This window comes from Protopterus annectens, chromosome 9.part0 (assembly GCF_019279795.1).
Source record: "Protopterus annectens isolate FY-2018-M chromosome 9.part0, PAN1.0, whole genome shotgun sequence".
NCBI lineage: Eukaryota > Metazoa > Chordata > Ceratodontiformes > Protopteridae > Protopterus > Protopterus annectens.
In genome coordinates this window covers 1,615,459,725-1,615,483,466 of record NC_056743.1, presented here as the reverse complement: position 1 = coordinate 1,615,483,466, position 23,742 = coordinate 1,615,459,725, and positions in this window count along the sequence as shown.

Sequence of the window (23,742 nt, the reverse complement as noted above, 5' to 3'; positions counted from 1 at the left end):
ATGCTTCTGAATGACAAGAGTAATCCAAGCCTAGTCACTGTGTAGATATTTGTGATTCTGGTCTTTCTTTCTTCCTTTTTTTAAAATAAATATATTACATACACAGGAAAAAATGGTACTTTTTGAGTATATAGTTATATATATATATATATATATATATATATATATATATATATATATATATATATATATACACACACACACACACACACACACACACACACATAAAGGAGGCAAGAATCATCTGTGTATTTAGTTTAAAGGTTAAGGGACCTACCTAACTGACCACAGAGAGCGAAATGGCTCAAAGTGCTAAAAGGCCAGGATTACTTCAAACACATTAATGGACGAACAACTACGGAAAGTGAGAAGTTGGTAGGAAAAGAAACACTTCCCAAGGGGCATACCCAACAACTGGAGCTGCTACATCCATGAATGGCATTCAAAAATTTGGGAGCCTGAATATGAAAAGCTGCTTTCCCTCTAATAGCACTGAGCCAGGAGGACTAGCCCTGGAAAGTAAAGGAAAGGAACTTACCTTGGTGAACCTGGAAGTGCAATGATCAAAGGGAAAGAGATAGTTCATCTGTTTAGACAATGGCAAGCAATGAGGGATAAAGCATGAGCAATCCAGGAGGTAATAAAGAAAATAAAAGAGCACTTATAAGGGCTTAGCCTTGAAAAGAAACAACATAATAAAGGATTATTTATTAACAAGCAGTTCTGTGCGAGTTTAAAGAACAGTGATTGAATGCAGCAGGAATAAGGAGGTGTCTTGATCTGAGGTACACCGGACTACAACAGAAGTGAGGGCTAGTGAGTAAATATGAATATGAGAGAGGGCTTTCTGGGATATAATGGGTATAATGTAACTAGATGTGATAGCAGAATGAATGGTATGAAGATTTATGTTTCTGTACTCAACATTTAAGTTCTTTATAAAAGGAAGGAGGTTAGGTCAAAGTGGCCTGAAAATGGCAGAGAGAGTATTTAGTCATAGAAGCTTGGCTGTAAGCTATGTTGGAGAGTAAAATTAAAGAAAACACACCATTATCAACAGGGATGATGTCAGCATCTGAGCAAGCACATGTCCACATGAACAGAATGTAAGACTTCTGTATTTAATACATCTTAATAAAAAGGAAGGTGCCAAATTACTGATGACAGTAGAAAATGGGGTGAGTAGTACAAGGACGCCGTTGGCCTATACAAAAGGGGTTGCCATATGATGCAGTTGTTTTCTTAACTTCCATGAAGTGAAAATATACTGCCCATATAATAAAATCGAAGCAGGGGATAGAAGGCAGGGCTACTCACTCATATAAAATATGTGAATTTCTGAGGGAAAAAATAATGGCCTAATATGGGGGAAATGTGAAGTAAAAAGGAAGTAATGACATTGAGTGATGCTTCCCTCATCATGGAAAAATATATAAATGTATAAATATATAGCAGTATCACGATATGGTCTGCATGAAAAAAATGATAACGTCAAAAGATGGTATTGTTAATGCTGAATGCTGATGAAACGTGCTAGCAGGTTTACTGTACATTGTAGACATTTGTGTATAAACTGTTGCTTTGACAGTTTTCACTGGAGATGGGGGCCTTAAAATGGCATAAATGATTGTTCTGTTTGCTCCTTTTTTTTTTTTTTTGCATTTGACACACATTGCAGTACTAATTCCATGCATTGGTAAAACTATGTATATATATATATATATATATATATATATATATATATATATATATATATATATATATATATATATATATATATATATATATATATATATATATATATATATATATATATATATATATATATATATATATTTATATGGATCCCTTCACATAATCGACTTTTCACAAAGTCGAAATTCATATGGTCGAGACCATATGACTGACTTTTGAAAAGCCGACTATGGGGAACCGCTATCTCTGTACAGTGCGGAATGGGAAAATTTCCCTCTTCCGCACTGTAGTGCGATCTTGGAGTTGGTATATTTAAGTTAGGGGGGGTGCAGGGGGGCATAGCCTCCCTGCTAACAGCTTTTAGGTAAGTGTTCGTTGTGTTTTTGTGTTTACTTTATATGTCGGCTTTTCAAAAGTCGATCATATGGTCTTGGCCATATGAATTTCGACTTTGTGAAAAGTCAACCATATAAAGTAAACCCATATATATATATATATATATATATATATATATATATATATATATATATATATATATATATATATACATATGGGTCCACTATGTAATCTCAAAATACTGAAATCCCGAATTTCAGTATTTTGAAATTACATAGCCAAAACCTCAAAATTCTAAAACAGGCAGAATCACAAAATTCAAAATCCTGAAGCACGGAGATGTTGAATTTCTGCTGGTGCAGTGTGTGGATGGATGGATGGGTGGAAGTTTAGGTAAGTATGTATGTGTAAGTGCATTGGTTTGGGGTTTTAGTGAGTGTGAGTGTGTGTTGTGACTGTGATGTGTGTGTGTGTGTGTGTGTGTGTGTGTGTGTGTGTGTGTGTGTGTGTGTGTGTGTGTGTGTGTGTGTGTGCGTATGTGCGTGTGTGTGTGTGTGTGTGAGGGACTGTAGAATGTGTGGGTGTGAGTTTCCTTTGTGTGTCTGTGCGATCTCGGAGTTAGAATATATAAGTAGGGGGGGTGTGGGGGGCACAGGCCCCCACATGGAGGGTGCAGGGGGGCTTGCCTCCCCTGCTTATCTGTAGTGTAGTATTATTTATTTGCTTTTGGGGGGGGAGTTGTGTGCATGTGTATGTGTTTGCTGTACATGTAGAGTACGTTTGGGATTTTGAATTTCGTGGTTATGTGGTTTCGGAAATGTGTGTTATAGCTGGGTTTTTGGCTATGTAATTTAGAAATGCTGAAATGCGAGATTTCAGTATTTCGGGATTACATAGTGGACCCATATATATATATATATATATATATATATATATATATATATATATATATATATATATATATAGGAACAAATATATATCAATAAACATGGGGGGCACAGTCAGGCTATGCACCCAAAGCTCTATAAGCAAGTATCTTATAGTGACAGGAAGAGGGAGTCTGCAGGTAGATTATGAGATAACTCAGTTTGTATGTCATATTAAAATGTATCCATTTTTGTTGTACAACAGAATAAGGAATAGACAAGTGTAGAGAGACTGTAAAGGGTGGCCAGGTAGAGTTAAGAGAGTAAGTAACTGATATGGTGAAACAAGAGTTTTGCTGAAGGGGAATAGTGTCAAAAATGTGCAGCCTATTGACAGTTATCTTAAAGAGAGGTTATGAAAGATTGAATAGAAAGACTCAGGGTAGCTGTTCAGCAAATAGGTAACGGAAGAAAAACTGAGCTTAATAGCTTTGAAGGTGGTGATGATTAGTATAGGCTTGCAACACTGAAGCAACTGTGGAAAATTAGCTGGAGATACAATAACAACAAAAGTTAATGAAGATAGATCAATTCAAGCATATGAGGAGGTATGAGGGACAGGCCAAGGAGTAATAAGGCAGGCCCAGCTGTAACGAGCCAGGCCCTGGTGTAATGAAGAACACCCAGGAGTAACGATGCAGGCTCAGGAGTAACATGGGATGGAGAGTTTTAAGAGACATTCGAAGGTGAAATGGATGAATATATTTGCTAGAATAGCTAAGACAAGCTAAGCTCATAAGTGATAAGAGGCAAAGGGGATCTTAACAGCCAGCAGCAACCAGAACATGCGCTAAGTAAGAGCTGTATAAATAGAATACAGAACTGAATTAGTAAACTAAGGTATGCTGTGGTGCAGTTGTAGTAATGAGTGTTAAACTGCAGTGTTTGTTTGTGAGCTGACTAACATGCAAATAGAGACATAGTGGGGAGAGGATGCTGTAGTATAATTTAATAGGCTGTTAGAGATGAAAGAGCATATGGTAGGCTGATAAGTGTGTGATGTGATAGGTTGGTGAGAGGAGATGTGATAGGGTGATGGGAAGAATAAATTGAATAATATGGGAAGTGGGTTGGAATGGAGTGGTGTGGAGAGCAAAGCAAAGCCACAAACAGCATTGCTGAGTGGAGTGATTATTCCTTCCTGCAAGAGCCCTGCAACAGAACTAAATGGTTGTGAGCCACTAATGCTGGGCTGCAGCATAGGAGGTAATGTTGAATCAGAAATAGAAAGTGCTTTAACAGTAATGCCTAAAGAAGGTTCAGAGAGTCTAAGACAAGGGAATTAAACTGATAAAGAGCGAAAGGGGGTACAGGAAATTGTAGGAAAGTGCTGGGAAGGCACAGAGATAAAGCAAAAGGACAGTGTATTAGTCAGTAGCGAGTTTATCAGGGCTAGGTAGTGTGAGGGAAGTATATTGGGGAGTTAAAAGAGTAATCTAAGGACCAGTGTAGATTAAGGTCAGGGTCTGTTAGGGGGCATAGAACAAAAGTCTGACAGTAGGATGCTCATGGGGCTGGGTCACAGATTTAAAGGTCTAATGGTTGCATACATATAAATATATATGTTTGGCTGCAGGCTATCTTCCATGAAGTCAAATCCACTATTTAACATTTAAAGCACATGTAGAGCAGAAATGACAGAAAGTCTCTATTCAAGTTGAAGGTTGGTGAACAGAGTGCATATGGACTGCCTTTTTACAGGTGTCTGCAGATGTTTATAGGTCTTCGGAAACATCTCAGTGTACCTCTAAAAGTACAGGTAGAGCAGAACAGGAAGGAACTCTCTTTTCAAGTTAAAGGAGGGTGAATGGAATGTACACTGATTGCCATTTTACATATGTATAGCTGCAGATGTTTACAGGATTTAGGAAAGATTAGAGAGCACTGCTTAAAACACGTCTGGCAGATCTATTAGAAAGTTTCTATTCAGATTAAAGGTGGGTGAATCCAATGCACTCTGACTGCATTTTTACATATGCCTGCAGATGTTTATATGCTTTAGGAAAGGTCCCTGTGCAACCACTTGCCACTTGCATCCTGTTGAATAAGATGGGAGAAGGAAGGACTGATGAAGGAGATTGGCATTTTTACATGTTTATTTCACTTTTCAGTCCCCATTTTTGCAGCATCCAAATTCGTAAATCGTAAATGGTTTTATTTAAATCCAGTTCCTCTCATATAAAACCAGTCTCTTCTGGGTCCTGTCTGTGAGCCAGCTGGCAATCCAGTGAGTTATGTAGGGGTATATACCCAGTTCAGTGAGCTTCTCAACTATACCTGAGTGGGGTATCATATAGAAAGCCTTAATCAGATCCACATAGGCTGTGTGCACCATTTTCCACTAATCCATTGCCTTGGTGACCTTCTCAAAGAAGTTCACCAGGTTTAGTAGGCAGGACCTTCCCTTGCCAAAGCCAAACTGGGTTGGGTCTAATGTCTGAAGGTTTGTTGATCATTTCTATGATACTTAATTCCATGGCTAGTTATATTAGACCTATGTCAGAATAATACTTCTGTAGTTTCTAGGGTTGGTTGATGGTCTACCCTTGTGAAGTAAGATAGTTATTGCAATCTTCCATTCTGGTCGCACAAAGCCTGTTTTGAAGCTATAGCTCAAAAGTGACTTAAGTGGTCATGACAGGTTATTTTTCCTGCTATTTAGAAGACATCCCAGGATATTGTTGGGGCCCATTGAGGCTGTGTTTTTGGCCTTAGTGAGCGCCTCCAGCATCTGCACCATGTTAATAGTTAGGGGGTTATGCTAGTAGGCATTTCATTGAGGAAGACAAGGGGGAGAGTGGAGAGGTGAAGTTTGAGCTGAATTTGTCACACAGCAAATTTGCTATGTTGCTCTGCTTAGTGAAAGTGTCACCACTGACCAGCAGTTCAACACTATGATGTGTGCTGCCTTTGAGATTTCTACATAGGTGTAGAAGGCTTGTGGTTGTCTTTAGCTTGTGAGGCTATCTTGAGCTTGTAATTGGCCTCGTTGGACTTAATTAGACCTCTTAATTTTATGTTTAGTTTAATTAAAGAGCGCCTATCATTTTGGGAGTTGCTGTGCCTGATTTTAACCATGACTTTTTTCCTTTTGTTATATACCCTATTAAGGTTGGGATTCCACCAGTGTAGTTTGTTGTTAGAGTTTGTTTTGGGCTTACATCTAATAGGTACAGCAGCTTCTATACAGCCATTTACAGGGTTGTACAGGGTCTCTGTGAACAATTCTGCATACATTGTTGTGAACTCAGGCTTGAGAGGATCACTGAATTTTGATAAACTATCACTTAATAGGGTGCAGTTTGCTTTGGAATAGTTCCTAACTGTTACAGGGTACGCTGGGATCTGTTACAGGGTACGCTGGGATTACTGAATTGATTTTTATTTCAAAGGAGATAACCTTGTGGCTTGACCTCACCAGTGAAGACATGACACTGGGGATGTGTGCAGAGCTCTCTCAAACTGGTGAGTACCAGGTCCAATATGTTTGAACCTCTGGTAGGTGTGTGCACTATCTCGTCAATGGTATTTGTGTTAATAAAGTCAATTAATCATTGTTCCTGTGAGTATGAGACAGGTTGTGCTTCCCAGTCTATAGAAAGGTAGTTGAAGTCTCCCATGAATAGGGTAATTGGTTTAATAGTGAGTGTCTCCAGTAGGTCTAGGTATGAGCTGTGGGATTCTATGGACATGCAGGGTGAGCTATAGCTTGCTAGTACATGGTATGGTGCTTTGTCTATGGTGATTTGCACATGGATAAACTCCAAGGCATCATCCTGTTTAACAAACATAAAGTTATGCCTGTTGCTAATACAGACTGAGACTCCTCCCCCTTTTGTCTCTCTCTGTGCAGTTGATGGTCTAATTTTGTGTACGGCACTGAAGCCTTGCACTGCCAGAGTACTTTCTGTGGAATTAAACCATGCATCACTAATGGCACAGATGTCTGTCTTGTAGGGTGTGGTTTCTTGTTTAGACTTCTTGCATTGAGCAGTAACTGCTTTAGGTTTCTTTGGGTTTTATTTGCCATGGCTGTATGTTTGTCAATTTGCCATTGCATAAAAAAGACTTTAAGGGGTGAATAAAGTTTTAGCCAATATTCGGAAGCCTAGGGGAGACACATGGTGTCCATCCTTTGCGAGGTGACGTGGCCTGTTAACCTTTTCCTCCCAGGCTGACAAATATTGAATGTCCCTGGAAAGACACCAGAATCTATCACAATCATTGAAATCAGTCATCTTTTGCTCACTCTGTGGCATCATCCTTGGTTAAGGAAGAATGCTGCTCAAACAAGGCACATACCTGCCTGAGACACATACTCATAGAGATCAACAATGATTGTTTTCATAGTCCAGGGAAGTACATTTCAGATTATTAACACCCACATGGACATGATAGAATCGTACTGGTGCCTGTGGTGCAGTGACTTGAGTGCATGTGTAACGTGGTGGAGCCTGGCTCCAGATAAGAGACTAACTGTTATCTTCTCCTTGTTCAAGTCTGGTGAGTGGGGCATGTGTGTGTTATTCAATGGAGTCCCCTATGACCAGAGTCCTGGCTAGTGTGTTGGCTTGTCTTATGGACTTTGCTCTTGGAGCTCCACTGGATGTTGGAGTATATGTTGTGTTTGGTGTTGCTTTTGGTGAGTGCTTTAGAGCTTGCCAAAGGTAGGCGCTACCATTTTTTGACTTAAGAGGTCTTTGAGGTTTGGGAAGTTTGCTTTTAAGTGCCACAGCAGAGGTATGTATGTGTGTGTGTTCTTGAAAACATTCTTTGTATGCAAGAGTTTTGAATCCTGTGAAATTGTGTATGTGCTTCTCTCACATACTGCATTTGTTCTTTTAAAGATTAAATAGTTGTCTGTGAACATGAGACAATTGTTACATTGTCTTAAGCTGCCCATATCTACCAAGCTGGCTATGGAGACATTTGAAATTGCATATCAGTGTTGCCTGGACTGGGTTATACAGAGGTCTCCTTGGGTGATCTCTGGGGTTGGGCACTATACTAGGTTAGATTATGCTAAGATTTGACAGTAGCACTGTTTAATCTGCAAACTAACTGCTCTAAACTTGTCTCACATCATGGCTTTGCTACGGTCACATTACATTACTGGTTTCAGTTCCAAGGCAGATTTTATTGATATTTTCTACTTTCTTTGCATTTTTGCCTATACAGGGCACTGCTAACCTCTTGATGTAATAACACCAAGAAAGATTGCTTGCAGTTGTAATGTTACAACAAAACTTAAGCTACCTTTACACGGCAATTTTAAGTATTAGGGACCTTTAGAATGAATTAAAGGCAAAATGAACAAATAAAGAAAAATAAAGCAGTAGCACGCAAAACAGTTTCCTAGATTCATACTAGGCTAACTGTCCTCGGGGGCCATTTTAAGCCTAGCAAGTTACCCCATGTGAGAATCAAACCCTGCACTTTGTGTTTCTAAGGTAAGCACCTTAACCATTACACTAACCTCCCACCAGTTAAATGATGTTGCAAAACATCATTTTATAATCTCAATACATTTTAATGTCCATATTCAATTTTTAACACATTGCACATGTATATTCTATATATTCATTCCCAAGAAATATTTTTTCTGTGACACTTCATGAAAACATATTCACTTGTTTCTTCTGTTGAACATCCCCCTTTATCTTGTTCCTTTTCAGACTAAACCTTATATTTCATATTTGACTTTACTGGTAAGTTAGATAATATACTTGATATGAAATTAATTAATATCAGTCTTCACTTCTTTTGGCTTTTCAATACATTACCTCTCTCTCACTAATGTGTATAGTTACATATGCAGTATCCAAAATAATATTCAGGCACTATTTTCTTGAAAAATTTTTTCTCTCATTTCCAAAAAGCATAATATTTAACTTCCACAAGAATTTTTTTTTTCTGCTATTCTTTCATTTCACGTCTGACCACAATGTTTTCCACATTCATTTCTTACAACTTTCTCAATACACTTTATATTTCTCATACAAACATTTACTAATGCATTTATATCTTTAATTCTGACATTCACAAATATATAAAGCAGGTATAAAGAAATAAAAAAGGAAAGAAACAACACATCTGGATTAAGTATATTTACCCACCTTTTTAATCATTATATAGTATCCCATCCTTACTGGGTTTAAATGTAACCACTAGAAGAAATCAAAAAGTTGTATCTAATATTCTCTTCTCTTTACTGCTTGGTAGAAGAAACACACTTGCCATGTAGTTTAACATCCCTAACAATATTCCATTAATTAAACATTTTCTGAAATGACAGCCTAAAAGCTTTCCATAAATTAACTATGTTCTTAAATGTTGTATCACCTTTTTCTATACTTTTTAAATGTTTTTTCTTCTTTCCAAACATAATATCCACGGCTTCCCATTTCCTTTTCTGAAGAAACAATGTTATCTTGACATTGCTTCATATTTCCTTATGTTTCATTTTATTACAAGGCCTAAACAATATGTCCTGCATGGACCAACTCAAAGCTCTGCCACTGTACTTGGTGTCCTACAGACTGCTAAGATGTGATCAGTGTCTGGCATACAAGGCACTCTCTGACCCAGTACTAGTGGATTTCTTGCACATGAACAAGTCCAATGGCATCAGACATACTCCATCTAGGGAAGCAAACCATCTTCTGCAACAGCAGTGGAATGGCTTAGAGGGACTGCTATATATTACACAGGATATCATGGCTCTGGAACAGACTCCTCATTTACATTAAACAGGGCTCACCCCTGTCCACATTCAAACACAACCTAGATCTATGGATGGGAAAGCCCACTTTACTGCTACTAATGGACAGAAGCAGCTCCTAAATGCTTTATCCCATGCATGGGTCCCCTCAAATGATTTATGGTATGATCCCAGTAATTCTCATTAGTAGTGATATATAATTATTGACCATGGGATTGGTAAGACCAATTTCTAACCAAATTGGATAGATTAATTTATGCACAAAAAAGGAAACTGGCTAAGCTTAAAATGGCCCACAAAGGCAGCTAGTCTAGTAATTACCTATGAACCTATTAATCTTTCATCCTTTACCTAAAACACCCTCACTTTTCATTAATACTTTTTTCATCCTTTCATCATTATTAATTAATTGCTACTTTTTTATCCATATTTTTCCCACTAAAATTAAGTCATATGCATAAACTAATCCTTGTGGTACTTTGATGCTTAATTTATTTCCCATTTTGCATATTTTACTTCAGTATCAAATTTGTCTACTATGGTACTCATAAATAGAATATTACAGAATTTAATGAATATCCTTTTCCCCTCTTTTATCATTTACTTGCGGAACCATTAATCAAAACTATAATCCATGTTTTTTTTTCAACATCACTGCATTATTTCAAACATCTTTATTAAGTCTGACATTTTTGAGTGACATGGTTACACATACAGCAACAAAAAAAGAAAATATCCCATGGTTTTTATTATAACACACTAGGTTGTCCAAGTCAGGTAACTCCTATATACGCCTACATGTTCACCACTCCTGATGGTGCTGTTAAGCAGAAATAACGACAAAACAGCAGCATAAGACTGTATCCCCAAGCTGGTGCTAACCTTGATATTAGTCTTTTTAGGACCTTAATGCTAGGAAATTATTTGAGTTCTATTCCTACCCCAGTCTACTCCATTAGATTTCATTCAAGCTGACTAAATTTACCAAGTTTCTGCAAGTCTTTAATCAACCAGAAATGCTTGTCAACTATAGCAGATGAATCTGATTTCTCAGCACTCTTGTGAGAGGCAACTTGTTTTACTGACACAGGCTGACTTTTTTGCTTGCCCCTCAGCACCCTAGTATGCCAGAATGTTGTGTATACCCTTCCCTCCCGGAGTGCTTGGGTGCATGGTCCCTAGTGGACTCAAAAAACTCTCTATCTAGACCTCAGTGTAATAGTTGTGCATGCAGCTCCTTGACTGATTTGTGTGATGAGGGAGACTCTTGCTCCCTCTTCTGCTTCAACATTTCCCACTCCATTTCAAACATTGATACATAATCCTTGAATGCCGAGTCTAGCTGCTGGCTTCTTATAATGCTTGCATCTATGAATTATCTCTGTGGAAGCATTGAGGTATGTAGGAATATGCAATTTATTGTGGTGCAAGAGCTCATTGTCTGGAACTGATACTGGTAGCCCTTTAAACCTGACATTTATTTTCCATAAATTTTTCAAGTCTAGCATCAGCACTTCTCCCTACAGGTCATCTCTTACCTTTTGCAGGTGCCCTATAGCTGCAGCTAAAGTCTTTTCAGCTATGTCTACATTTGTAATGCTGCCTGGCCAGTTTCTCCAACTGTGTGATACAGCCTTGCTCTTCTCCTTCATTATGTGAGAGGTCTCAATATCAGCTGACATGAGCTCTATCTTCTCAAACAGTATCAACATTCATTCATCTGGGGATGCATTTTTGAATATGTCAATAAGCTGGAACTTCTCCATTCACCCAATATCTGTAATGGCCATTTAATTTCCTGATTATTTTCATTTCAGCTCTTTACATCAGAAAAAAATATATCCCATCATTGTGAAGTTCAAATCTTAAGCATTCCTCTTTGTTATGGCACACTCCCTCCTCATATTAACATTTAACATGTTCAGATTTCCTTTGTTAGGTACCCTGAAGATATTAGCTGTGCAGTATGTCATAACAAGCAATGGCACACTATTAAAAGCATTAACTTCTAAGTTGGTAATATTAACATTCAAAACATTTTATAGCCTGCTGCAATATGCCCTGATTCTCCTCATGGTTGACAATGGTGTTTGTCACATTTCTATATATGGCAAGAATCAGCTCCACAGAAATAAAATGCCTTCAGGTGTCCCTAATAAAGTGCCATGAAGTATCTTAATAATAATCATGCAAGGTCAATGTACACGTTTAAGACCATAATCGTTACTGTTTCTAACATTTCCTAAGTACCACTCCAAAGTTGTTTGTTATCATCACATTTTAAAGACAAAAGATAGAATGCAAAGAGAAGAAACATCCTCTTTTAAGTCACTGTTTATCATAACAGATCAAGACTAAACCAACTGTTTCCTTCTAGGGTCACAAATACTTAGTCCTGCCATAGCTCAACAGTTGTCTCACAGACATATGTTGACAAAACTGTATCTATTAAAGTAAATGTCTCAAATGTACTACCACAAAAAACTTCTTTCCTCAAATGAAATAGGGAACGAATGTTTGGAACATAAAACATTAGAGGACAAATCAATGTATTCTAAACTATATACTTGTCAATAGTCACATGCCATTCTGTTTTAATTTATATTACAGTATTTTTACTTAAATATTAAGAAACTAAAAACTGAATGTTACTAGCTACAACTGTAACATCGACATATGGTTGTACAACTTCTCTGAGTTCTGCTGTAACTGTGCATCAGAAATGTAATTCCGATACTTCTCCCAAGTCAATACATTTCATCAGGTAACTGGAGCACCGATATCTGAAGCAGGAATGAGCTGGTGTCTCCCAGAGGCACTTGGGATTTCTGAGTAAATGGCGATCGTTACTCAACCACAGTGTGCCAGGACAAAGCAGACAAAGTAATGGTTCATTCTCAGCCATTAATCTGAAAAATGTGTCATTGTCCAAACCACCTTTAGAAGCAGATGAAATTTGAATTTACTTATGAAGAGAATTATCAGTAACTAAATCCAGTTCCACTGTTGTGTTATTTTACATTACTGGTGTTACAACCATATTCTTCCCACTGAACAAAGACTAGGGGACTTTTCCTGGTGTCCTCATTATATTTCCATTTTTGTATAAACTTTACTTCCATTCTCCCCTTAAAAGAGGCACTTGAATAGTGTGACTAACCTTGGCAATAAAACATAAATAAATGCCAAGGTTTGAAAAGGGGGAATGACCCAGCATAGACAGAGATCCTGGTATCCAAGTATAGAAAGCTGATTCTTTTTTTTTTCTTATTTTTATGTTCACAAGTAAGCAATTTCTGATGCAATGGTTTCACATGATGCCTTACAAAATAATGAAACTGGCACAAAGAAAGTTTCAATGTATTTTTTATTTTTCCAGATTCAGTGCATGTCTTCCTTAAATACCACGCCTATTATTAATTTTAAGGTACTCTGCTCTTTTTTTCTAGCTGATCTTCTGGTGTCATATTCACTGCATCAAGCTCATGCTTCAGCAAATACTCTGCACTCTCACTTCAACTTTTATTGTGTCCAAAATAAATATTTTCATGGTTTGGTCCAAATATGTGAACCCTATTTGGATGCAGAAGTGCCTTTACCATTTAACTCACTTAAACCAAAATGGTTTCTCTTTCCACAGGTTCAACCATCTGGGTTTACTACAATATATTTATTTTATCATGTACATAAGTACATCTCAAGCATAACTTACTATGGATGAGATTCACTTAGAAAAGTGGACTTTCACTTCCCATTTTTATTGTTTAGTCAATTTTATAATCTTGTGTCACATCCAGTTTTACACAATTGTAAATCTTCTCTGAGCTTTTTCAACTAACACAAAGTAATTCACTCACTCATCAAACTCATTTGTACTGCTAATGTTAATTCTAGGTTTCACTACACAAACCCCATTCTAGCTACTCACATCTCATTTATTTTGTTTGCATTATTTTTACCTAATTTTTGACCAGTAAGACACTGGACACAACTGTCCTTTTTCAGGAGCAACCTAGGAGCATTACCTGGTTAAGTGACTTGCTTAGAGTCACACAGTAGGCAAAATTATATAAAAAGACAAAAATCTTGCTCCGTGGGCAGAGGAAATAGCTTATAAAGAGATCAGAGCATTAGTCCTCTGCACTCAAAGCAGTTTTCTCACAACCAAATGCTTTACTGTACATTCATGTCTGAAAAAAACAGACACAATCTCTGCATATATTTCCTTTGATTTGGTGGAACTTTAGACAAAGTAAATATAGAGGAAAATGGCACATCCCTCATGTTGTGGGGCACAGAGAGGCTTCCTCGCTGAAAAAAAAACACAGTATTTGATGCATTGAATATTATAAAGATATAAAAGAACTGGAAGAGGGATCTTTAGAAAAGGGAAGGCACAAATCACACAGAAGTAAATGGGAAATGGGGGGAAAATACATGCATAATAATGTTTAGGAGGAGGAGGACCTTTTAAGGGAAGGCAGGAATTTAGCAATTCTTTGTCATCTTGAACTGATGATAGTAGCAAAGAAAATGTATGTGATGTATATTGCATTAAAATGGAAAAATGTTAAAATGGTTTGTTTTCTTTTCTGGTAATCTATGTTTGCCTATGTTTTAACTGATAATTTAATAAAGCTGTTAAAAAATAATTTCCTTAGCTATACCCATTTCCTTACCCTATATTTATGGCAGGGTACTCTATAGGAAATTTTTAAAGTCTGCCAACTCATTACACCCCTGAAACATATATTCCTAGTTATCAGTTATCTCTTTCTTCCCCATCACACCTCTAACACTCACCATCTTCCTGAGGAAATATTCTCTGGAGTCTGCTTGGGGTATAAAAATACCTATGCAATTACTTCCAGCAAAACCCTAAATCTTCTATACTTTGTTGCATATTTGTGAGCTCTTTATATATATATATATATATATATATATATATATATATATATATATATATATCCTCCCATTGTTTCCTTGGGAATTTTTATCCAATACCTCCTGTGATTAATTCCTATAGTTATAGTGCAATATTTTATATGGCCTACTACTTGCCACTTTTCTAACAGCAACTTTGGTTCTAGATTCAACTAAACACCCTACTAGACCAGGTCTTTCACTTATAATTCCCCTAATCCTTTCTCTTTGGCTATACTCTGATATCAGTCCCTAATAGGGATGGCAATCTCTACTCTACAGTCCAAATTTCTTCTTGCCCTCTTCCCATTCTATTACCTTTCCCTCCCAAGTTATATGCTCCCAATACCTTGTTTTTTTGCCACTTTTCTCCAGTACATTTTAGCCCCCTCTTGTGTATTCTCTGTTCTCCTAATTTCAGTCATCCCTCTCAGCAGATTCTCCTTTCTCCATTTTCATGTTGATTAGTTCTTAGAATACATTCTGCTACTTTATGAATATACCATGGTTTGTCCCTTTTAATTACTCCAAATCTTTTGGGTTTTCAATACCATGACAGGAATGGACCCCATTCCTAAGTCAAAGTATGATTAAAGTTCATGAAATTAGTGTTGTTTCAATCTTTGATGTCAGCCAGAAGTGCTTTTTGCAGCACCTGCAATGTGTCCAGTAATGACTCCTTCTGCAATTCCTATGGAGTTAAATGTATTGGTAACATCTAAATACGATTGTAGATTCCTTTGTATAAGACCTGTTGCTCCTACTACTACTGAAACTGTCTGGGTATCATTTTTCCAAATTGCTCTTGTTTCTGCCTGCAAATCCTGATATTTTATGACTTTGCGTCTCTCTCTCTCTGCGCAAGACACTGTAGTCACTGGGTGTGGTGATTTCAATGATCAATGTTACTTTTGCCTTCATTTCATGGACCACCATATCCAGTTTTCTAGCATCTATCTTTTGAACTGTTGACAATGTGTGATCCCATGTGATGTAGACTTCATCATTTTCTATGATGCTTTGTGGCTCATGTTTCCAGTGTTTTTCAAGCACTTTGATAACAATGTTTGCACAATCCCTAGTGCAACAGTCTTGCCACATTTTTATGCTTTTCAGTATACAGTCCTTCTGCCATTAGTATGTCATAACCAGCAATGAGATATGCAACTGTTTCCAATTCTGTTTTACAAAACCTGCATTGGTCTGTTTCTCCCACATGTTCAATGGACTTTGTAAACCAATGTGTACTTAGCTCACTGCCTTGGCCTGCCAATATTAACCTTTCATCTCTTGGTTTGAATTCCCCTCTCCTTAACCATTCCTGCATTTGATCCTGATGAACATAAGGTTCTTCCAGAAGTTTTCTATACTTGAAACTATATTTATGCATTTTCCACATTTCTTGCCTTCTCATCTGGTCCTTCAACTTATATTCTTTCTTTTGTTTTTTTCACCTTCACTTGCTGCCTGAATTTTATCTGCTGTTTTGATTTCCATTCCTGCTTGATACCAATATGCTTCTGCTAGACTAACTAGGGAAGTCATCATAGATTTAATCTCCTCATGTTTAAAAACGTTAACTACATTTGGGTCTTGTGAGGTCAGATATGTGCGCAGTCCGATGGTTGCTGGTCTATACATGCAATCAATTTCAAGGAGGCTCATACCTCCTATGGAACAGGGAACATATAATCTTGGTATGCAGTGAATTTTATAAATCATTTGGTGAGCATGAAGCATCCTTCTTGTTTTCCTGTCTAATCTATCCAACATGTTTTGGGGTCAGTCAATTACTCCAAAACTGTAAGTTAGGGCAGGAAGAGCAAACTGCTTGGATTTTGTCAATAGATGTTCACAGTGTTTTCAAGATTAAATTTAACTCTTCCAAGGTATTCCTTACTAAGTTTTATTCACATTTGTTCATGTATTATTGCTGATCCTTCATCATTTTCCATGTATTTTTACAATCTCTGCTGCTCAAGTTCTTTTATATCACATTCCTGTCCCAAATTGATGTTTTCTTGGTGCTGCAGTTTTCCTGCTTGAATGGTTGCTTTTCCACATTTATTAAGACCAAATTACATTCTTATATTATCTGAAAAAGTTTTGATAACTTACAGTTGTACATTCAGTTCCTCATCTGATTAGTTATATAGTTTTAAATAATCAACAAAGAGAAGATGATAAGTCTTTACACTTTGTTGTTTTCTAGGAGCCAAATTATAGCCATGGACTAAGGTGTTAAGTAGACAGCTTAATGGGTTAATAGCAAGATAGAGTATCAGCTGTGACAAAGAGTCACTCTGGAATATCCCCCTTTGAATTTTTATTCCTGCAATAATAATTTGTCATTTAAAAACTAAAAGCACTGGACCAGAGACACAGGTTTAATTTAGTGCTTTTGTCCCATTTATTACAGAACTTCCTCAGAACAACCATCATACATTCATTCACTTCCTTTTATACAAAACATTTCATGACATCATTTCCTGTATTAACAAATTTTATACAAACTATTCTTTATGTTTATAGCCTTTAAAAACTATTGGCAAAAATATTTGACCAATATACATTCTTCTTATAAAATTACATAAAACAATGCATGTACTATTGTTAATTATTAATATATTTCAAATGACTTTTGACAGAAATTTTGTCATTTAATCCTGGAGTCACATCCTCTCTCAGGAAAATCTGCCATTTAGTTATAAGATATATAAGGGCAGAGAGAAATAGAAGATATCCCCCATCATTAAAGTAGGCTTTTCTGATAATAAGGAAAAGGAGAATTCAGAAGATAAGGGTAAGGGCAAGTTAAGTTGTGCTTTCCCTGTACCTATGAATTTTAGATGGGTCCAGAATTAAAAAGATAATCAATAACAATTGGAAGATTATTTTAGGCAATCAGGATTTAAGCAAAGGTGTAGGATTACAACCAAACTTTAATAAACAAGAAAACTAAGAATTTAAAACAACTATTGGAAAGTTCCTCAAAGATGACTAGGAAAAGTGAAAATAACATGCACTTTGGTACCTATCCTTGTACTAATTGTACCCCATGTAGATATATGATGGCAGTGCACAGCCATCATTTTAAGGATTTAAACTTTGTACCAATAGCCAGAGGATGATATAATTGTCATAGTGAAGAACTAGATTATCTTGCAGTTTGTTCAAACTGTGAAAAATGTTATATAGGAAAAACCATTAGGAGACTGAATGACAGAGTAAGAGAACATGTACTTGCCATTAAGAAAAAAGGACTTTACTAATGTCTTAGCCAAACATTCAGTCAATTGTAAAGATTTTAGGAAGCTTACTTTTTTGTTGTTGAAAAAGTTGACAAAGGCCTATTTATAGGGTCTTTTAATAATTATTTAGAAAAAAATTAATTAAAATGGCAGATTTTCCTGAGATCAGATGTGACTCCAGTATTAAATGATATTTCTGTCAAAAGTCATTTAAAATATATTAATAATTAACAATAGTACATACATTGTTTTATGTAATTATATAACAAGAATGTATGCTGGTCAAATATTTTTGCCAATAGTTTTTAGAGGCTATAAACATAAAAAATAGTTTGTATAAAATTTGTTAATACAGGAAATGATGTCATGAATTATTTGCATAAAAGGAAGTGAATGAGTGTATGATGGTTGTTCTGTGAAAGTTCTGTAATAAACGGGACAAAAGCACTAAATTAAACCTGTGTCTCTAGTCCAGTGTTTTTTAGTTTTAAGTGTTTCAGTCCACTTTTGCAGTTTTTAATAATTTGTCCTTTATCATGGCTTAATTGCAGGGTGGTCTGCCACTGTTTCATTGTCACTGTAATGAAGTAGATCAGTGCAGGGTGTATCTTATACATTTTTAAGCACTGTTTTGTCCATGAATGTGGGATACAATCAGATGCTCTTTTGTAGTAAATCCATGCCATACTTATATTCTTCCCATTTTTGCAGTTCTCCACTATGACTTTATTTAACAATAAATAATCCTTTGTTCCATATGACTTTTTTTATTGCCCTGTTGTTCTATTGCCATAATTGAGTTTTCTTCTAAATGACTATAAACTCTGTTGACTTCAATTCCAGTGTATAGTTTATACATTATCGGAAGGCAAGTTATTGATCCATAATTTTTAAGGTAGCTTGCAGGTTCACTCTTAAGTAGCAGCATTGTTTTTCCTGTTGTTAGCCAGGTTGGTGTCTGTTCAGGGTGTGTATATAAATAGTTTTAACTCATAGATAAATCTCTGTGCAAAGATGTTAATAGTTTTAACCAGAAGTTAGGTACTGCATCTCGGCCTGGGGTTTTCCAATTAGAGGCTTTTCTTAACTTTGTTTCAATTTCTCTGGCTGTTTCTTCATCCCATTTCATATCCCATACCTTTAAGCTTATTCTTTCTTTTATTTCTATCTATTTAGCATTTTTGTTATGTTCCACAGGAGCTTCATAAATACTTCTCCAAAATGTGTCTATTTCTTCTTTTTTTGGTGGTCTTTCAATTCCTTTTGCCTTGTTTCCCAATTCTCTATATAACTTTTTGTGGTCATCAATAAATTGCTTATTTTGTACTTTTCTTTTATATTTATCTTTGTGTTTTCTAAGTTTTTCCAGCTTTGCTGAGATGTTTAGCTTGTTATTTGTGATAGCGCATGATAGATCCTGATCTGTTCTAATACTGTGCATTATTTTTATCATGTCTATCTTTCTAAGTATTTTTGTTGATCTGTTCCCTCTCCTATACTCTTCTAACAGTAACACTTCTTGTATTAATTGCTTCATAGTTTTCTCTATTCGATACTTACATGATAGTATTCAATTTCTCCCCTTCCTTTCCATCACAGCCCTGTGTTCTTGTGGTAGAACTTTATCAGTTATTAATTTAGCTGCATAGTAATATACCCTGTTTATTTTGGTTATATTGAATAGATCTCTATGAACAGTCCTAATTACTGTATTCATTTGTTTTATCAAAACGTCTGATTTTTTTGGGGTTTTATTGACATTCTGCAGTCTATTTCTTTCATTGATCTTAATATATCTATCTCTGTTAAATCAAGCAACTCTTCTCTTAGCTCATTTTCTTTTAAACTGCGGGAATATTTTTTGTTTTTCATTTCCTGCTGGCATTCTATGGAAAATCCTATAGCATCTTCCTATGGCATGTTCTCTTCAATTTCATCCTGTGCCATCCATTGCTCTGTTATATGGGAACTAACTGGTCTATCCCTCCTCAACATTGACTGTGTCAGAGTTTCCACAATTTCATGTTCATTCCCTTGCTGTTCAGCTTCAAGTGAACATTTACACTGGTTTCTTGTGGAAGGCTCCAAAATACCTTCATATGGCACTTGACCAATTGCTTCCCATTCCATTGGTTTCCCATTAATTTGGATATCTATTGCTCTATCCTGTTGTGGTGCTTTCTGAATTAGATTTTCTACACTGAATCATTCACTTCACAGATACTCCACAACTTCAGTTTCTGTTTCTTTAACTTCTCCATTACTAAACTTCTTTTCTCCGTTTGCTCTTTGTCTTCTTATTTTTTGCATTGTAAAGTTTTCCATGTCTGGATTCCTTTACCTGCATTTCTCTTCAAATATCTTTGGTGCTGCTCTTTTTGTATTGGTTAGTTTTGCTTTCTCCTTTGCATAGATATTACACCATATTAAATCTCTTTTTCTTTTCCATGTCAATATTTCTTTTTCAGATGTCTACTGATCTTCCTGTTTCTCCTTAATTTGGGGACTCACTGTCTCATGCTGTGCTGTAACCTGTATTAGACCTTCTATACCAAATCCTTCACTTTGCAGGTACTCCATAACTTCAACTTCTATTTTCTTAACTTCTACTTTACTAATCTTCTTTTCTACATTCCCTCTTTGTGATATTATTTTTTAATTGTAAAATTTTCCATATCTGGATGCCTTTGCCTGTATTTCTCTTTGAATATCTTTGGGGCTGCCTTCTTTATGTTGATTAATTTGGCTTTTGCCTTTGTGTAATTATTGCACCATAACAAATCTCTCTTTCTTTCCCATGTCCATATCTCTCTGTTTTGTTGTTTATATTTTCTCACTTCCTTAGATGCTTCTTTTTCCAAACAGATCAACGTTTCTTGGTCTATATACTGTTTTTCACAAATCTGTTTTATTAATGAACACAAATGTTTATTCAAAGCTTCTAGCAGTATTTCTTTAGGAAGTATTTTTCTTTTCTCTAACTTCTCTGTCAATCTTTTTGTATATCTTGTGTCTGGAAATTCTGAGCTTTTTGCATAACAGAAACAATACATAATTTCTTTCTTATCCTTAATAGTCCATTCTATCATCTTTATGGCTCTTCTTTGGCCTATCAGTTTTTGTGATTTTTGTGGAGTGTTCCTTCCTTCTAAAACAGGGGGGGGGGGGGCATCCTCCCCCTGTGCCTGTCTTGGCCCTATTCTAGGAATGTTTCCGTATTTTGAGGATTCTACACTGTCATCTTTTTCCAGTCCTGATGCCAGTGCACCTACCAGGATTGGGCACTTTTTATCCTGGGTCTTGTGCACCCAGCTATCTTTTTTAATTTTTGACCTACTTATGTCCATGATAGATGCTATATAAATATAGTCTATATATCAGTGTCATCTTGGTGAGATTTTGTGAAAAACAGGGTCCACCTCATAAAGCTACTCACCAAGACCTGAGGATGAATTCAATTTCAGCAATACTAATCTCCTTGCTTGCTGACTTATCTTCTCTCCATTTGGACCCATAACATGCTGCATGGCTGTTGTTGTTATCCTTAAGGATCTACATCCAAAATCCCACTCTCTCCTTATTTTTTCAGCTTTCCCCCACTTCATCATCATCTCTTTCCACTTTGAATTATAATTTTGCACTTGTATTATGTGCATGAGCCTTAATTGTGTAGCTCTAAAATATACCTTCAAATCATGTAATCCTAAACCACCAGAAAGGCTCATCCAGACTCTGCTACACTTTGCTGTGAAGGAAAGGTTAGTTTGCTTTTATTTTTTGTATTACTGTATTGCCTTTCTATATTTTGAAATACCACTGCCTTTCTAGTTGCCTGCCTCTTATGTTAATCTGACCATATATCTCATTTCTCTCTACTTTCACTGGCTTATGTGAGTAATCACAAAATCATCATTTTCGAAATCCCACCCCTTCATTTATTTAAATTTATTGGCCATCCTACAGTATTTCATAGTACCAAAATACAAAAGTGACCACCCCTTTCAATCCATCTTGCTGTTTTAAAAATAGTAACTCTCCACTAAACCTTAACTTTTTAAACAGGTAAAACTCAAGTTACCTACTTTCACATCTAACTTCTCTAGTGCACACTGCAGAGTGCATTCTTTTCAATTTTACCTTTAAGCATCCCTGTGACTAGCACTTTCTCTAATACCTGCTGGAAAGCACTAGGAAGCCTTAAACTCATACAAACACTGAACTCACCTTGTTAACAAGGAGAAATTAATAGTATGCACTAAACAGCCTATAATTGCAAAGTACCTTGCTAAGGAAACAGCTCCTACACTTTACAAAGAAAAAAAAGCCCCAAACCAGGCATGTCCAAGGGTCAGCTTCCGGTGATTTCTCCTGTCCACCTGGTGAATCTGGGCATACTGGGGCAATGCAGCAATTGCCTCATGTACACAGACAACCCTCTCCTCCTCTCACCCAACACTACAACTTGTGAGAGATGCACTTACATAGCCAAAATGGAAACAAAGCTCTCTCCACCCAAGATTGTGCTAAACAGTCAAGAGGAGAAGGTTAGCACCCACACTACACCTCAAGCAACACATAGCCCTTCTAAACCCGCACCACCAACACCCACATATAGCAACACTAAATCCACATATGCAGAGGCCCTTAACTGTAACCTGCCCAAGCAACAAAGACCTCTGAAGCTGAAACGCAAACAAACACCAATCACAACCAATGTGTCACATAGTTCACAACACCAGTGTGCCACCCAGCAACAGCCCCTAAGGCAAGACAATGTACCTAACACTTTATTCATAGGTGACTCTATAGTCCGGCACACTGATGTCCCTCTCACCAGGTTGAATAAGGAGAAAATTACAGTCAGCTGCCTGTCGGGTGCCAGGATCCGCCACATAATGCATGCACTCAAGTCACTCCACAACAAGTACAAATATGACTCTGTCATTGTCCATGTTGGAGTGAATGACTTGAGACGTACCTCCCTGGACTACATGAAAAGAGACATGGAAGAGCTCTCGGATCATGTGGCCCAGGCAGGTATGACCCTAGCCCTGAGTAGCATCCTGCCTTCGCCCAGAGTGATACCACAATATAAGGATAAAATGATTGACTTCAACAATTGGCTAAGCTTATGGTGTCATTCAAAGGGGATCCAGTATCTGTCTACCTGGGACGACATGATTGACAGACCATGATGCTTTGCCAGAGATGGTCTGCACCTGTCGCCTCTGGGATTCAGGTTACTGGCTAAGGCTCTTGCCACCCCTATAGTGCCTTTTTTAGGCAAACTTCAAAGGACAAAACCACCACTGTAACAGGTACAAACATGCAAAATCTGAAGGTAATGCTACTCAATGCTAGAAGTCTAAACCTCAAAATGCACTCTCTCGAGGCACTCCTAAAAATGGAGAACATCGATATCTGTGCAGTAACTGAGACCTGGTTCAAGGCTCCAGAGAGCAGCCCTGCAATACCAGGCTACAACTCTTACCACACTTTTCGGCCACCAAACCAGGACCGAAACACTAAAGGTGGAGGAGTGTCAATATTCACCAAGGATATTCACACCACCAGGCTAGTTGGCCAACACAATGTGTCTGAAATTCTCCAAGTGCAACTAACACTAGGTAAGACTGCAATCCAAATTGTAGCTTGCTACAGATCCCTCACCATACCCCAAGATTCTCACTACACCTTTCTAAACATACTGGAAAATATTAAGATAGAACCAAACACCCTAATACTGGGTGATTTTAACTACCCTGCCATTAACTGGGAAAGCTACTCATGTCCCAACACCTTTGCGCAACTGTTCTTGGAATTCATAAATTCCAACGCCCTGGATCAACTAATCCATAGTCCCACCAGGGGCTCCAATATCCTAGACCTG